Source organism: Protopterus annectens, chromosome 9.part0 (assembly GCF_019279795.1).
Source record: "Protopterus annectens isolate FY-2018-M chromosome 9.part0, PAN1.0, whole genome shotgun sequence".
Lineage (NCBI taxonomy): Eukaryota > Metazoa > Chordata > Ceratodontiformes > Protopteridae > Protopterus > Protopterus annectens.
In genome coordinates this window covers 154499507-154518326 of record NC_056743.1, presented here as the reverse complement: position 1 = coordinate 154518326, position 18820 = coordinate 154499507, and the positions used below count along the sequence as shown (strand labels likewise).

The 18820-nt window shown below is 36.5% G+C and overlaps 1 protein-coding gene across 1 annotated transcript in view; it reads left to right on the top strand.

The window, feature by feature from the left end:
* Window positions 1–18820, top strand: part of LOC122811092 (interferon-induced transmembrane protein 5-like) — a 54401-nt gene that overhangs the window by 14523 nt on the left and 21058 nt on the right. The gene's annotated exons all lie outside the window — the stretch shown is intronic.

The window sequence follows — 18820 nt, the reverse complement described above, 5'->3', positions numbered from 1 at the left end:
AGAATAACTGGAATCAAACCATAGATAATTTCAGGAGACTCATGCATGGAATAAAGCATTTAGGAGTTGCCTCTGTCCATTAGTAGTACAGGGGCAGTCCTGGGGTAAATTTTATACTTACTCATCCATAGATTACTTCAGACTCCAACCTAAAATTCTATTTATAGATTGGAATTCATTTCTAAATAACAGCCCAGCTGAAGAAAGCAAGAATATGTTCTAAACCACAAGGCTAAACAGGTTTATAGGTAAGTTCTAGGCTAGCTGGCCTTGCAGCCATTTAAAGCCTAGTCAGTTTCCATTTTGGTGCTCAAAAGAAACTCTCATTTGGTTAAAGATTAACCTTATCCATCCCATGGTCAATAATTATATATCACCCCTAATGAGAATAACTGGGTTCATACCGTAGATAATTTGAGGGGACTCATGCTTGAGATAAAGCATAAGACCTTCTTGTGTCCATTGTAGTATAGGAGCAGTCCTGGATTAAATTTTTTGTTTGCCATCCATAGATCCATTGTGCTTGTGTATGGACACAGATGAACTTTGAATTATATGGATGAGGAGTCTATTCCAGAGCAGTGGTATCCTTTGTGAGATACACCAGTCCCTCCAAACTACTCTGTTGAAGTTGCAGAAGAGGCTCAGATCACAAGAACAAGTATTTCTGATGCTATTTGACTTGCTGATGTGCAGGAAATCCATCAGTATTGGGCTGGAGGATGCCTTGTATGCCAGGCACAGGTCACCTTGTATCAGTCTGTTGGATATTGAGTATAGTGACAGGGCATTGAGTTGTTCCATGTAAGACATGTTGTTTAGGCCTTGTACTCTTTTAGTAAGGTATCTCTGTAGGCATTCCAGTTGCTGCATGTATCTGAACAGATACATAGCAAAAGATGCATTGTATTCAGTGACTGGCCTAATGAGGGTGGGTAATGGGGACAATGACACCCCTACATCTAGATACAATCCCTTTGTTTATAAGCTATGCTATATAGAAGGACTTGATTACAACAAAAATGGACACATGTTGGTCAAAAGCTAGATCACTATCCACATAATTTACCAAATCCAGATCAGCTGATCCAACTTTTAGGAGCATATTGTCATTTTGGTAATTCCCTGTGGTAGGTGATTTCTGAAAAGATAAAATAATTCATTTTTTTGGCATTTAGTTTCAGTCCATGATTTTGGCACTGGTTATTTATTTGGGAAAAACTTCCTGCAAAATGGCTAAGTCATTTAAGAATTCGCTGTTGTGAATTTCGACATTTTAATGCAGATCGCACTATATTGGGGATGGGAAATGTACTCTTTCCCTCATTGATCTTGGAGTTTGTATATATAAGTAGCAGGGGCTGTGGGGCATGTAGGGGGCTTGCCCCCCTGCAAAAATATTATTTACCTTGTGTTGCACAGTAATAGCAGTTGTGGAAGTGTGGTTAATGTTCAAATTGTGTCAAATTCGAACATTCTCAACTTCCACGTTCGGCTTTTTTGTTGGTTGCTGTTTTTGTTTTCATTTCTCTGGTTCATAGAAATGATAATTCAGCTGAAGTGCAATCACTGAAATGATAGTAAACCATTTTTAATAGTTGTATGTATGTCGTTTATGTAATTCATACTTGGAAAGTCATTAAAACCAGAGTCAAATTCCTTGCATGTGCGCATACTTGGCCAATAAATTTGATTCTGAATCTGATTCTGATTCTCACAGACCATGCTGCTTCTGATCTTCTGTTTTTGTTTAAAAAATTCAGTCGTTTACTGTCAGTTTGGAATGTATTATATTATATTATGCATGCTACCCACACAGTTAATCATCTGGAGGATGCTTTTTAAGTAACAATCACATGAGAAAAAAACTGTCCCATCTGCTATAATTGTTTCTGTTTTTCTTTGTTATGGAGTCAGAATCTAAACAGAAGGGTCTATATTATAACATCAAAGTTGTAAAACTTCGAATGTTATAATATCGAACCCACTACATTGAAGGATGAAAACAGCAAAGCCCCAGAACATCGAATTCCTACCTAGGGCAAGATTTTGGTGGGCTGTTCCGTGGCTTCGTTATTCCTCCACTGTGGTGCAATAGTTATGGACCTTAGGGTTAGGGTGCAGGTTAAGGTAAGTGGATAGGTAGGAATGTATGTATGGTGTAGTGTAGGGTTGGGTTTTGTTAACTGTATGTGTGTTTATTAATTAGTTTGTTTGTGTATAGTTTCGTAGGGTAAGTGTGCGATAGTTACGGACCTTAGGGTTAGGGTGCAGGTTAAGGTAAGTGGATAGTTAGGAATGTATGTATGGTTTAGTGTAGGGTTGGGTTTTGTTAACTGTGTGTGTGTGTGTGTGTATTAATTAGTTTGTGTATAGTTTCGTAGGGTATGTGTGCAATAGTTATGGACCTTAAGGTTAGGGTGCAGGTTAAGTTTAGTGGATAGATAGGAATGTATGTACAGTTTAGTGTAGGGTTAGAAGTAGGGTTTTGTTAAGTGTATGTGTGTGGTTTATTTATTTTGGTGTGCTTGTGTTGTGTGTATGTTTCTCTGAACAGCAAATTTTTTCCCCTGGGAAAAAAAATCGCTATTTTGAGAGTTCAATGTTATCATATTTTGAAATTCCAAGTTCGAACTTATGGTGTTCGATATTTTGGAATTTCGAATATATGATATAGACCCAAACAGAATACCATCGCACTGCAGTCTTTATAAACAAATACTTATGCTTTAGGACTGGCCAAGAAGCCGCAAGGTTACCTGATGACATGCAGTGTACTATTCAGGTTCAGGAAGCAATAACTTTTTATTAGTTTAGGGTCAGCTAAGTAGTTATGTAATATACCAGCTTAACCAACTCAAAGGTTTGGAAGTTATGTTTTTTTAATTCTAAAGTCATCATTTTTAATGTTAAAATAATAACAGAACTGAATTATCTCAGTATCCAATACAAGAACACTGCAGAAGGATGTCACAATAATTCAAGAATCAGCAGGGATAAAGCCTATATACCTTATTCATTTCATGTAATACTTTTACTTCTGTCTGAGTACTTAGTAGAACAACACTAGTCCAGTTAGAAGGGATCTTAATTTAAAATTGCTTAACGTATATCTGAAGAATAGTGTATTCACTGCTTCAGTACCCCCTTTATGCAGCATATAGATGCCATTTTTCAAGTCTGCCTTCAGTCCCCACCTGAAATTAGAACCTAAAACATTTAGGTTTAGACCCAGAAATGTTTCTAACTTTGCTGCATTGACATGCATGGAAAGATGTGAGTTAAGTCTTAAGTACAGAGAAAATGGAGACAGTTAAAATAACATGATAAGTTCTGGCCAGAATGAAAAATAATGCCCCATTATTTGACAAGATCAGGTTGTGGTGTTGTACATAAATAGGAAGTTAGTAATATTTTTAGTTATATCAGATAAAAAATACATTATATTGTATGAACTACATGAAGGAAGTTTATGACAAAACAAGAAAGGGTATTTGTTATAGATAACATGACAAAATATGCTATGGAGTAAAGTAAAGGTATAATGAATAAGGGTTTAGTGAAAATAATTAAAGAGGAAATAGAACTGCTAATTCTCAAAGCACTTCAAAAGAAAATTATCTGATAATTGGCTATTAGCTGATGTGCTGTGACTTCTGGTACCTTCATTTTTCCTTTACCATTTTAAATGACTCTGACCTGAGTTCTCCTGAGCCCTGCCAAGACTAATGTAAGTGTTATAAAGCACAAACCAGTAATCTGATACGAACACCGTGTCAAATATTCAGAGCATTAACTGCCTGCTGTCTGAAATCAAGTGATGCAGACTCCCCCAAAGCTCTTTAATCTATTCATTCTGTTAGGTGTTTCCAGGATAACATCTACATTCCAAAGACAACTGAGGAAATTATTCTGATTTGGCAAACATTTACTTGGTGACTTTTTACTTCAGTAACTAAGCTCAGGTCAGTACACAACAAAAGCAAAATTATAAGTAACTCATTACAGCTCATGAAATGTTAAACAAAATCACATTTAACTGTGTCTGATGTGTGTTTAAATTCCAAGATGTCACATTCCTTTAAAATGCGTATTGAAGCCACACTCTCACAGATCTGGTTATCATCATCTTAGCACTGCCGTCAGCAATATGAATGTAATATTAATGGCATGAACTTAAAGCAAAATGTTAAGGAAGCTGGTTTAATCTAAGATCTATAATTGAAAGCCGTGAAAATGATCCATGTTTGACCAAAATTAACTAAATTATTAAAAATCAAATCTATATATAACTATAGTTTCATTCCTATTTCCTATTTATTATAACATTATATGCATGGGCTTAGTAACTGAATTATGACCATTCAGAATTAATGTTGCAATGTAAAATGCTTACAGGAAACTGTGTGGAAGAATTCTGGTGTGAACCTGAATGGCTTTATGGTTGCAAAGAACAGAAAGTGCTTTGATTTTAAAAAGGCACATAAAGCTTTACTGGGTCTCCAGTATCTTTTGGGTCGGTCTGGGGAGAGAGTAGGTGAGCAGTATCAGTCTCTTTTAACACAAATATATATTTGATATACTTAGTAGGAAATGTCCAGCAATTTAGACACTGGTGTAAAACTCACTTTTTTATTGAATGCCTTTAAATATATAAATGAAACAATTTCATAGGTTTCTCATTATTACTGATGGTGTTTTAAAGATGGGATGATAGAAAAGAACACAACTGGCAACATTTGTGAAAGGGGAATCGTATGATGCCTTATTTTCTCATGACAAAATAAAGTTGAGGTGCCTGTCTGCAGAAGCCACTCACCTGTTTTGCAATATGTCGTGAACATAGGCAGACCTGCTGTAAGGCATCTAAGTACTCACCAAGGCAGGATACACCAGGATGAACTGTACTAAGGGTGTGCAATGTATGAAGGAAAGAGTTCAAAAGGAATACAAATTAAATCATTAATAAATCAAGATGAAAATTCCTTAAACATGTTTACAATTATTTACATGAGGCAGTAGCTGAAATATACTGTGCAGAATATGGCACACACACAAACGAGGAGGGCAGTAACGTTCAACTAACCTGCTCCTTTGGTTCCCTGTAAAACACATATTTTTCCCCTGCCAGCTAACTCATAAGGTTCAATATTTATATATTACTTGTATTTCTGTGAAATAATAGTAAAGACATGGCTACTACTCAGAAGAATATTTTAGGTATGATAAGGAATCTGGATTTCACCTGCTGTGTTACAACAGAAGAAATATTTCTGTAGAAAATAAGTAAGGAGTTATTTGTGTATGTGAGTGTATACCTGCAAATGTCCATGCATTTGTGTTTTTCAGGTTCTTGCTTCACCTCCAAAAGGTAGCTAATAAGGAAATCTCCACTTACATGTTATATTAAGTTATTTCCATTACCTAGTACACACCTATGAACCTATGAATGCAGTTTAGTACTTGAAGTACAGTTGTGACTTCAAACAAGAAAGGATGGGGACATTTAACATACATCATGTTACTGTGCAGTCCTCTACATGGAATATTTGTTGACCACTTTAACATTCCTGCACAAAGTAGTCAATTAAAATCATGTTTAAACTAGAAGTCAGCCACTATGGTGGTTCAGACTGTGTAATACAAGTAAAGGGTGAGCCAGGAACAGGGAGGAGGTAGATGTAAAATAAGTACTGCTGAAAATAGATTTGTGGTTTGTGGCTTGCAATTAGTGGTTTTTAGTTCAAGGTGATGAAAAACTGCAGTTTTTTTAGCAAAGAGTATTCCCACAGCATAGAGTTTCACATAAGTATACAAGTGCTACATCAAAGTGTTCCTACCAAGCCCCCATCAAAGTGTGTTCCCACCAAAGCCCCCACAGGCTACACTGAACGTGAAATAGTGGAATAGCACATGTGACAATTTTCCGTTATCTACCAGTTGGGGTACTTTTATCAATGGTGAAGTACGTTTTTCTGTTATTTTTTTCTGTGACTGTAGTGACAGCACTGCAAAATGGTTATTAGCTTCTTTCTGCCTTTTTTTGTCAGTGTGGTTACAACTCTGTTGAAGGGACAACAGTTACAAAGCTAATAAAATGGAAAATGAAGTAAAGAAATAACATGAGAAAATGTGCTGTAATTAAGCAAATGTGGACACTGGGTATCAGTTTAAGAAACAACAATATTTTATTGCAAAAAACATACTTGCTAAAGTGGTTCCTGATTAGTTGAGCCTAAATTATCTCCTATAAAAAATGTTATGGACTATTTTGCACTTTAATGAAACTTTTGATAATTAGGAATTCATAAGTGATTAGTGGGAACCACATTGAACTGTCCTGCATGTAGTGGCCTTCAATGTGTTTGGCTCAAGAATATCTGAGAGGGCCCCTTGTTCTGTAGCAGGGAGGGATGGTGCCCTTACTGTAACCCTGATGACCTAAGTTGGATTAGTAATGTTGGTGTTGGAGGGGGTCAATTGGGGAGGAGTAAGGAGTGGCAACCATTGGATCACCCATTATGGACGAGAGGGAAGGCTGGGTGCCTGCTACAGATCAAGTACTTTTCTGATAATGGAGGTAGTGCTGTAATTGCATAGTAGGTAGCCAATGAAACTGGCATATGGGGAGTATCTGGAACTAATTAAAACTAAACATGGTGATGCACATAATATCAATCAGCCCAGCCCAGTTAGGGCATAATAAAAAAAATCCCTAGCATACTGGGACAGCATATGTCATATTGCTGGGTTGCTCTGCTCCATGTTTCTCCATCCCAACCCACCAGTGATTGTGTCAATCTCAGCCCCAGGTGACAGTACTAAGGACATTTAAGAAAAGGTGCAGGAATTGGGGGACTCTTATATGATGGAATAGAGGCCTTCTATTCCATCATATATCAGCAAAGACTGATGCAGCACTGGAGGATGGAGAAAATAATCTAGGGATGGATTTGGAAAAGATGAGTAAACTGACAGAAAATCAGGAGTGTCAATTCAATGTAAAAAAAAAAAAAAAAGAAAAGTATTGCCCTTGTACACAATAATTGTGGTATGATGTATCTGCTTAAGGAAGTAAAACTGATATCAGCATAACAGTAAAAGGAATCTTCAGTGGTACTTATTCCTGTAATGGACCACCAGCAGATTGAGAGTTTAGTGGCAACAGCAGGAAGTACACTGGGATGTATGTTTACACGCATAGATTCTCCAAGAAAAGGGGTGATGCACCCCCCCACATAAACACCACACACAAAAAGAGTGCTCTCCTCTGATCACATTTTCAGTACTGTGAACAAATCTGGAGGCCAAAGAAGGAAACTGATACCTTGCTATTTGGAGGATTACAGAGGAATGCCTGTAGAAAGATCTACATGCTGAAGGAGAAGGGATATGATTGGAGACTACAGGTGTGATGGCCATGCCCTGGCCCAGCAATCAAGGAGCCTCAATTCTCACCACTAACACCAGGGAGGTAATTTCCAAGAAGAGGAAAACTAGTACACACAGTAAAGTACAATTTCCCTTAAGTGCACACAGAGATCACAGTCAGTCTGGGGCTGGTTGCTCCTTTGCTCACCAGGTCCCCAATAAGTCTCCCCACTGGCACAGCTATAGGGTCCAGGTCTCAGCCTAACTGGGCAAGCTAAAACCTCCCATACCCTCTCTGTCCAACCAGTGCTTTGTGTCTCTGCCCAGGTAACTGATACACACACACACACACACACACACACACACACACACACACACACACACACACACACACACACACACACACTTTGAGAAGAGGTTATACAACCACACAGACTTTCCTGGGAAAAGGTTGGCACAGGTTCTCAAGCTGTGCCCCTATTTCCCAGACCATACAGTAGTAATTCCTGCCACCAGCCAGTTAATTATCAGCAACTTAAAGGCCCTTAAAAGGGTGTCCAATTATTACTGTGCAATATTATAATCCAATGGTAGTATGACTAATCAGTCTGAAGGCTTATTGAAAGGGCTTATTACAATAAACTCCATAAGTATATAATGTACTCTAAAGCATACTTTATCTCTACATAAACCAGCCACAGGTAGAAGATTTTAAAAATATTTAATAATAAATAATTAAAACACAAGACAAAACTACTACACTACAGAGAAATCTAAGAGTTCAGAGATCACACAGAAACTTAAAATAATACAGTAGTACAGGTCTGATTTCAAAGAAAACTACCTAATTAATCTTTACTAGCTTTAACTATTCCTACAAGAAATCACATGTGAGCATAGGCAAAGTGCTGAGTTAGATATCCAAGATCAAAATGCTCCTAGTCTCTCACTGAACATTAGTTTTTAAACACTAACCATCAGCTCTGCTGAGGCCCTCTCAAATTACATCATTTTGACAGTTAGGTTTTCCCAGTATTCATTTTGCATCATCTTGACATCTGGTCTGAGTTCTCATGCCACAAACTGCATTATTTAGCAATCTAACACCTGCTCGGAATCTTACAACAATAAAAGACATTTCACATGTATACTCTAGCAGAAACCAGAGCAGTAAAGCACCAACCACATGTAAATTTTTAAAACAATGGGCATGAAACCTTCATCCAGACACACTGGAGCCAACTTGTAAAACATGAAAGGGTCACAATATGCTTCACTTGGCCAGTAGAGTGCAATGTTGTCACATATTTTGCAGTTCCACATTTCACAGTATTCTTTTACACTCAACAAAACATGCCTGTATTTTACATTTATTTATACAGTTGATAGAATTATGTATCAAATTCTATTTGACTAGGCTGGCAGCCTTCGTCCATCTCTCCCCAAATCGTCACAACAGGAACTTCATTTTTTCTCACTTGAGGCCAGAAAATGCAGAGGGACATGGTATTTGTACAGAGAATCATTTCAAGATGAGAAGGGAATATCCTGCACAAAAAGGAGAGCTTAGGAAAGTGACATGTAACAGATGGCAGGTACTGACGACTGTAGTTATTTTTTTTCATGAGGAAGGTTTACACCCACAAAATGAGATACTAGAATGGATAATGGAGAAGAAATGTACAGATGCATTGACTATGGCATGGCACTGCTATAGATAGGGTAAGAGGGAAGGTAAGGATGGTGGGGACATAGACTGTTAACTCTACTTAAAGTGCTGATGTACTTAATGTTTACTTCTACGGTCAAGAATAATTAATACAATGCAAGATAACAAGGAATCAGACCATTGAAACAGTTCATCAGATCTGTTAATTTGTTCAGATAACTTTAGTTTTAATCCTGTAGCTGAAACATGATTTCTTTAATAGAAATTAATATATTACAACTGTGTAAAATTATATACGAAATAAATGAACATAATCTCAGTTATTAGTCATGTTACTAAAATGTGGTTCTTGTATGGGCATGGGGATATGAGGTATCATCATGGGTACGGTGATAAAAGAAATGAGTTTTCTCCAAGGCCATGACAGTGGGAGAGCTCTGTCAGCACTTTATCATCTCTAAATAACATACCCCGTGTACTACATTGCCAAGTATGGGGAATAACTTTAGCAGGGGACCAGTGAGGCGTCTATCCACTGACTCCATTTTTGAGTTTTGGTTTGTTACCAATTTTATTCAGGATGAATTCCTGCCTTTATGGAGTCACACCACCCCAAATGAAATGAACTAGTAAGTAGTTTTACAGAAATGGTCACTATTTTGCCATGAATACACATCTTCAGCATTGACTGCCACAGTGTTCTGTAGGATACTATCGTTACTGTACCTGCCTCCCCTCAGTTATCTATCACAGAAGCACAGGGCATTATGAAAGATAAAGAACCAGTCTGCTTGTATCCTTTATCTGCCATATCACTGTAACTTGTGCTTCATCGACAAAAATGCAGACTTTTTCTTCAGATATGAACAGTGCATGTGTTTTATATAACACTTTCTTCAAAGATCTAAGAACAACACAGTAAACATCATATCTTACCGTATTATAATTGCATGCATTTCATTACTTTACTTTGTCTTACCTAAATTGTTAACGCTTTATGTGAAGCCAAGAAGCAGCTGATCTGCCATCATGTCCATTTTATTCATTACCCCCTCTTATTTGACAGATACTGATAAAATTATTACCCAACCAAAATTTCAGTAATTTTCTCTTCTTTTTGGTTTTATTATATGATTGTTATACCTACCATATGATATTACGGCAATATGCATTCAGTGGTAATGTCACAGAGGACTGGACCTTCCAGATGTCTCTTAAACGGTGCTGTTAATGAATTGCTCAATGAATGTTGCTAGACACGTGAACCTGCAGACGCTACATGCATGCTCTGTGATGATTAACTAACAAAAAGAAGGACTTTTATACACAGGTTTAAGCAATGCAGTCCATTGCCATGTCACAGTTGTGAAAAAGATGTGAACATGCTTCCCTCCCATGTTTATCACCAGTAATTTTGGAGCTAAACTGCAATCAACATCATCATCATCATCTTCTTCTTCTTCTTTCACACAGCAGAGAAATGTCTTAATTATTTTTAATCAGCTACAAGGACTGAGATATGCATGATAATGCATCTGTAAACAGTTTCTCCTTTCAATCTTATTTAGTGAATATTCCAAAAAACAGTATGAGACTGCAATTGCTTAACATCATACTTCCTAATTTTATTAAGCCATCCATGGTACTCCAGTTCACGAAATGGAGTACCCCGTTATGGATTTCTGTCATACAAGGTCATTTTGAACAGCAGCTGTGAACTAAACCCTTGCTTATTGGCCAGAAATGATTCTTACCTTATGCTGATTTTGTGATGGGACAGATGCTTCCTCTCCTGCAATCATGTGACCATGAAATGAATAACGTGATTACTGAAAGTGAAGGAATGAATGAATGATGATGAATTTATGTAATCACTACATCCCTGTGGGAAAAAAACAAGAAAAGTGTAGTTCCATGGCTGATAAAAGACAAAATTCCAGATTGAGTGTAGTCAAAAAGTTTAATGAAAAAGATGAGCGCTTTCACAATTCAAACAATTGCTTCTTCAGATCACAAAAAGACCAAAAAAAACACAGGTTTAAATACTCCATCAATTAACAATAATTATTCATGTGATATGTAAAATAGTAGTGAATGTGCTCAGGAAGAGAGCTATTTAAAAAGACAACCACAGTAAAAAAACATCATTCATAAAGAACATATGTATAGACAAGATACATAAAAACTGTTAACAATTCTATACCACTCTAAATGACCTGAAAATCTAGATATATTTAGATATATTTTTTATATTAACTAATGTAGTATAAATATTATATAAAATTACTTTACACAATGTGTTTATTTTGAGCACCATTATTATTTGCAATTGGCTGGCATAGCTATGGGCACTCCTTGTGCCAATAGTTACGCCAACCTTGTAATGGCAGAATGGGAATCTCAATATATTAAATGCCTAATAGGGAAGAATATAGCATGCTTTCATCATTTTGTAGACAATCTTTTCCTTTTATGGAAAGGAACTGAGGCAGAACTTTTACAGTTCTTTGATTATGTGAACACAAGAGTCAGTTTCCTGACGTTTACTTTTGAATTCTCTTCTGAGTTTTCACATTATTTGGATGTACAAATACAGTGGGATAAAGAAGATGGCAGTATTTCCACAAATGTTTATAGGAAAGAATGTTGTGTACCTTCTTACCTGCATAGAGATAGTATGCATTCGGGACATATATTCCCCAATGTTATGAAGGGGCAAATGTTACGTGCCTCAAGATTAACAGTTAATGATATAGATTTTGAAGAGAGCTTGGTTAAACTCATTAAAGATTTTGAACATAGGGGTTATGATAGTACTGAGATTCATAAAATGAGTGAAGTAATTAGGAAGGAGAGGAAGAATCTTGGTAAACCTTATTTTTCCTCACCCCCAGAGAAGAAATGTTTCAAACCACAGATTTAGAGACAGAAAACTTTGTTTTAATTTAACATACAGTAGTGAAGTCAATGTTTTTATGAATATAGTTAGTAAACATTGGCATGTTTTGCAAACTGATGAAAATACAGCTGGGATTCTTGGAACTAAGCCCTCTTTTGTTTACAGGAATATAAAATCTTTAAGAAGACAATTATGTTACCCTAAATATGAAGGGCAAGATATGAACCATATACTGACAGGCACTAAGGGATGTGGTGCTTGTAATTTTTGTACCAAAATAAACGAAGATCTGAGCTTTATACATCTTGACTCTGGGCATAAGTTCATGCTTAATGTTAAAGCAGATTGTAACACCAAAAATCTAGTATATTTAGCTAAGTGTATGACATGTAGAACATTTTATGTTGGCAAGACCAACAGACGTCTCCATGAATGGATAAGAGACCATTTATATTGTATTAGTAAAAGATTAGAGTACAGTGCACTTGTTAAACATGTAGCACAGGAAGGGGATCAGCATAAATTTGCCTTTCAGGTATTGAAGGTTACCAGGACTGATATGAGATTAGGTGTTATTATTAATAACACTGAATGCAATGAAACTAGATGGATTCTTAGACTCAGAGCACATAAAGGCTCCGGTCTAAATGATGTAGTTCACCTGAAACCAGAATTAAAGAACAGGGGTTTGAGAAAGTAATTTTATATAATATTTGTACTACATTAGTTAACATAATATATATAAAAAATATATCAAAAAACATATCTAAATATATCTAGATTTTCAGGTCATTTAGAATGTTGTAGAATTTTTAACAGTTTTTATGTATCTTATTTATATATATGTTTTTTATGAAGGATGTTTTTTTTTACTGTAGTTGTCTTTTTAAATAGCTCTCTTCCTGAGCACATTCACTACTGTTTTACATATCACATGATTAATTATTGTTAATTGATGGAGTATTTAAACGTGTGTTTTTTTGGTCTTTTTGTGATCTGAAGAAGCAATTGTTTGAATTGTGAAAGTGCTCATCTTTTTCATTAAACTTTTTGACTACACTGGATCTGGAATTTTGTCTTTTATCAGCCGTGGAACTGCACTTTTCTTGTTTTTTACCTGTTAACTGTTAGGTTTTGTGCAGCTAACCGTTGTGAGGTATTTATATTTTCTTGACATCCCTGTGGAGTTTGCTGTGTCTGCTTGCTTCCTTCACTGCACAGATATGTTGTAATATGAAGTATTAATTCTCCATAGGAATGTATGTCATGAATGAGTGTGTGCATCTTGTGATAAATAAGAATACAGTCCAGGACTGATCATATTCCTTACACCCAGTGAAATTTTGCATGCCTGCACCTCACCATGACACTGAATAGGATAAACAGAATATCACAGAATGTATCAGTGAATTAATTAATGAATGAATAAACTGTGACTATACTATAACCTTAAACTACGTACTAAAAATGAATGTGTAATGCTAAAAATACACACTCTCACACACACACACACACACACACACACACACACACACACAAGAGTGTATAACTAATGGTCGAAGTATAAAAATGTTGAAAGTCTGTCACACACTCAAAACTATAAAATCACAAAGATTTAAATACTCAACACATAGAATCAAAGATTCAAAGAAAAACAAAATCTACTTTTTTGCAAGGAAGCAAGACACCCCCCGCACCCCTACACCACCTGATAATTATATATACCAACTCCTATATTGGAATACAGTGGGGAAAGGCTATATCCCACGATTCCCTACTATACTGCAATCTTGCACAATAGAAAAGCCAGTAGATATAATCAGATTATTTTTGATCAGCTGTACTGGCTTTTTTTGCAGTTTGACAAGTCAACTTGTCGATAGGTTGAATGGAACCTGTATGTCTGTATCTATTTCTCACTGTCTCTGTGTAAACAAACACACACACACACAAACACACACACACACACACACACACACACACACACACACACACACACACACACACACACACACACACACACACACACACACACACACACACACACACACACACACACATATATATATTTATAAAGTAAAAAGCCATGTGTATTCAGAAGTCATGTAGTGGGTAGCTGAAATGGTGGCATGTTCTTAAAGGATCATTTGCATACATTCCATGGATCTCCACTACAGGAGGTAAGGTATTACATAACTGCAGCCTGGACAGTTGTTTCTTGCAGTTTTTACTGAATAGTTTATCAGTGTGATAATTTTAACTTTAAGCTCAAGGTAAAGAAGGTAACCCTGAAAGGGGGTACTGCTCCTTCATAGGGCATACTCCCCAAAACATACACACACACACACACACACACACACACACACACACACACACACACACACACACTTCAGGGTGGCACAAATGTCAGCACTAAAAATGATCAGAACAAAGTATTTGAATTTAAATATTTTAATAGTGTTAATCATTTACTGCATTTTGTTTTGACATGTTTTTTGGTTGGGATAAATAATCTGTTTTGTTACTCTCTTACACATGTACAGCTCTTGTTTATAAGTTCTCTGGATACCACAATCAGTGATTTTTCAGAAATGTGCCCTCTTACTCTTTGTATTTATGTGTATACCCACAGCTCCCTTGCATTTAACAGTTGTGCTGTCTCCGTTCTTCTTCCCTCACTCCATTAGTCACAGAAGAAGAGTGTGTACAAGCTGATAACTTAATCTGTTAATTCTGAGTCCTTCTATTATCTTTTTACATCAGGACTTTTTACTATTACCCCTTATCACTGAGCTTATGCAGCACGTATACCAATGACTTCCATATTTTGTAACACAGTTCTCCACTTCTATCCATGTCTGCATTTCTTTTCTTCACTCACCTTCTGATAGTTTGCCTGAAAATGTCCACATTTACCTACCCTTTCCAGTTTGTACTCATTGTCAGTTTATGTTTGACCTTAGTTTTATCTGTGTACTGTAGACTGAATATATGCATGCCCAGAGCTGGATCATGGTCAGATGGTGCCCCAGGCAAAATAATGGATTGGGGCCCTCTCCATACACAGCCCCCTCATAACTATTCCAGTGTCCCATTACTTAGCTGTTTCTTCCCATTTACCATAAACTCTATTCAAACCTTTCAGTGTGAATAGTGTTTTCTGCTTTACTTCTACAGTGATTACAGGTATTTGGATTTAAAGCTTTCATTTCAAATTTTATAGCACAAACTGATAGACATTTGCTAAACAAAGCAAACAGTCTCACAATGAAAACAGACTTAGCAGCAAAACTTCTCTGCCCTTGAAATTCAAATTCACTGAAATGGCATTGAAACCCACATTCAAAGAAAATGCATCTGGCCAGTGGCAGACTAAGTTACCTGTGGGCTGTTTTCAAATCATAGCCCCCCTTAAACACATTTTTTGGACTATGCATACATGCATGTGTTCTTTGATTCACCTTACTGACTATATTAAATTATACTCCTTGTATAATACAGCACCACATGGTAGAGCATGTTTTAAATTTGTAGTTTTGAACATTTTTCCAGTAAGCAATGAAACAAAACATATGAACCAATAATGACCGGACTGCCCAGTTCAGAACATTTCAACCACAAAAGGCCACTTAAACTTTAGTCATTACACTCCACCAATATTAGTCAATGTGCACAATCTGTGCAGAAGTAAAAGTGATCTTTAACTAATGAAGAAGTTGCTGCTAGCAAGCAACTTTATATTTCAGTATTTCATCTACAAATTTAGTGCCTGCTGACCTTGAAGAATAAATCGCCTGTGTTACATAAACACAATGGTAAGTTGGTAATATTGCAATAGAGAATGGATGGCAAACTGACAATAGGTTCATAGTTACTAGTCATCTCTCCAAAGGAGGACATACTCAGGACTGCAACCCCCCTTAAAGTACAACACAGTAACAGCAATCCATGGACATGCTGTGGCAGTAGAAGCCACAGATTTCTGCGACCAGAGCAGCTACGCTACCTGTTGCGCTACTAACAATACTTTTAAATTTTAAAGCACAATAGTGGTACTATTTGCTAAACAAAACACTTGCATATTATAAACAGACTTAGCATAAGCAGCAGTAAACTTGTCTTCCCTTGAAGCTCAAAATTCCTTGAAAATGCACCTGAAAGTCAATTCCGTGAAAAATACACTTGAAACTCAGTTACTTGAGAAATGCATGTGAAACTCAGTTCCCTGAAACTGAATTTTTTTAGCAGATTGGTAGTTGGTGTAGAGAAGGCAGGCTGTTGTTTCCTGTAACTAAAGTACATGATTTGAGCATGAGCAAATTAAACAACCAGCTGTTATCCCTAACTAGGACATTTTACACACCCACCCTGCTTGTTCATTCATCTGCGCTGTAGAAGAATCAAAGTCCATCCAGTGAGTGTGTTAGTGTTGTCTACATTCCATGGAAGCAAGGAGCAGGTCAGGAGCATTTATTTTGTATTTACATCTTCCTTTCCATGTGCATAGAATTTAAACAACAGGTCTGTGTGATGATGGCACATGCACTGATGAAACAGGTGTGTGTAACTGGACAAAGAGAACAACCTTAAAAAAATTTTTTTTTTTTTTTTTTTTTTTTTTTAATTAAAAAGTAAATGCAACAGTGCCCTGGCTAGTGGGACCCCTCCCAGCCAGTGGGTCCTACGTAGCTGCCTAGGTTGCCTAGTGCTGGATCCAGCTCTTTGCATATGCCAGTCCTCGATAGAAATTACAAAATGCTTAATGCTGCTAGTTTTCTACACATCTGTGTGTGCACATGCCACATTCTGGGCATGCATACTAATATTTATATCTATATGACATTCAAGAGCAGTTATTCATACAGCAGGTAAAGCAGAACCCAATCCCAGAAACAGCATCACAGGAAATGCCCATGGTAAGCAGGAACCTAGTTTTCACAAGATGTTTGCTTTACTCTCTCTACCTTACTCCCTGACCCTGAGCATTATTACAGTATCATACACTGAATAGCTAAGGAAAATCTAAGCAAATATTTCCAATTAATGTTCAAAAAATGTCAAGTCTAGTCCTCATTGGAATGCAGTTAATGTCTACTTTTCTCAGTTCACAATGTTATGTCTAAAAGACAAACCTTGCAATCTTCATACCCTTTAGTTAAACAGACTCTTACACATATGAAGAACATAGACCCTCAGCAGATGTAGAAGTTTACCTTAATTTTAAAATTTGAAAAAAGAAACTTGTTAAAAACAATGTTTCCTGAACTGTAAAATTGTTAAAATTGATGTGTATTGAAAGGACAGGAAAGTAGCTGTTACATATTCTCAGAATAGTAAAACTGTAGTGTGCATTTATGAGGCTTTATTTTATGTCCTTATTTGTAATGGTGGGTGGCCTTACCGGAACACTTAAATTTCTTTTACCAGAAGACCAGAAAATAAAATTGCTGTAAGTCACAAATGATGTCATTGAGAAGCTGTTTTCATTCAACCAAGGTACTGACCTTCAGAGTTGAAAACCTTAACCACAATACCATACTGTTTCCAAAATGAACAACTGCTCATTAACACAGACCATTTCAACGGACAATAAACATAGCTTTGAAAAATTATGTTTAACCTAACAAGTGCAGCTTGGAAACCTTGTTTAACATGGTGCTGAATGAGGCTAGACAAATTCAGATTCTAAAATTCCTAATACCAGAAATCTTGATGACAGTCTGTCTTTAAGACATGTTGTGCCATTGACCTCAGCTTTAAATATTCAAACATTATACCTTACACATGGTCTAATACTATTTCAAATCTCCCTGCCACTTTGCTTTGTAATTTCTACCATCACAGTGAATCCTGGTGAAGATGCAAAGTTATACGTATTGTAAAGAAGTAAGGTATTTTTCTCCACATGAGTGGAAATCTCTTCAAAATTTGTCACATATCATATAGCTGTTTTTTTCCCCCAGTAAATAAAAATGAATGGATATAGTATACTACTTAAACTGCATTAGATATCAGAAATACAATCAGGTACCTAATATGATGTTTCTAGGAGCTAGTCCATCTGAAAGAATTTACTGTATGTTTTTCTAGCTGGTAATGACAAAAATTGCCACTTGAAAAATAGCCAAGACTTGCTGTTGTTACATCAGTTCATATTTACCAGAAGCAAGTTATGTTTACTTATGCATTAACCATATTGGTATTTCACTTTTTGATAGCATTAACTTGCTCTTATATGTTATACTTCTGTACATTTTTATGATCCTAAGCATTCTTTATTCCTGCAGACTTTTAAGTACCCTCTCTACTTCTCTGGTCACTTGTCCATCTATTGACTGTCCACATGTATGCCTCTTCTACCTTTCTATGTCAGTCTGTGTTTCTTGCTTCTCCATAAATACAGACATGAAGAACTCATTCAGTAGGTCTACCTGACCTTTAGCATTTTACGCCTTCCTGTATTTCTTTCCAGTAAAGTAACCTGTACTTTCCCACCCATTACCTATCTCCACACCTTTTTCTATAAGGAATACCCCAGATTGCAGGATGGCCTTTGCTGACAGTTTAGCTCACTGGGTTTTTAGTGAGTTTCATGTTACAGAATGGCATTTAATTCCCCTAACCTCTGTTGGCAAACTGTAGGTCTGTGAGAAATTCACTTAATTATACAGTGTGCCTATCTTGCATTAGATAAAAACAAACACTTGGTTCTTGTGGACGTACCCCTGAAATTAAAAAAAAATGCTCGGCAGTCGCCTACACATTTCTTTTATCCTGCATTCCCTGAAATCCCACCCCCACTTTTTCACTTCTTGATAGCTACATATGGACAAACAAGAGAAATGAGTTCATTAGCAAACAGGAGCTTAATCTGCTTTCCA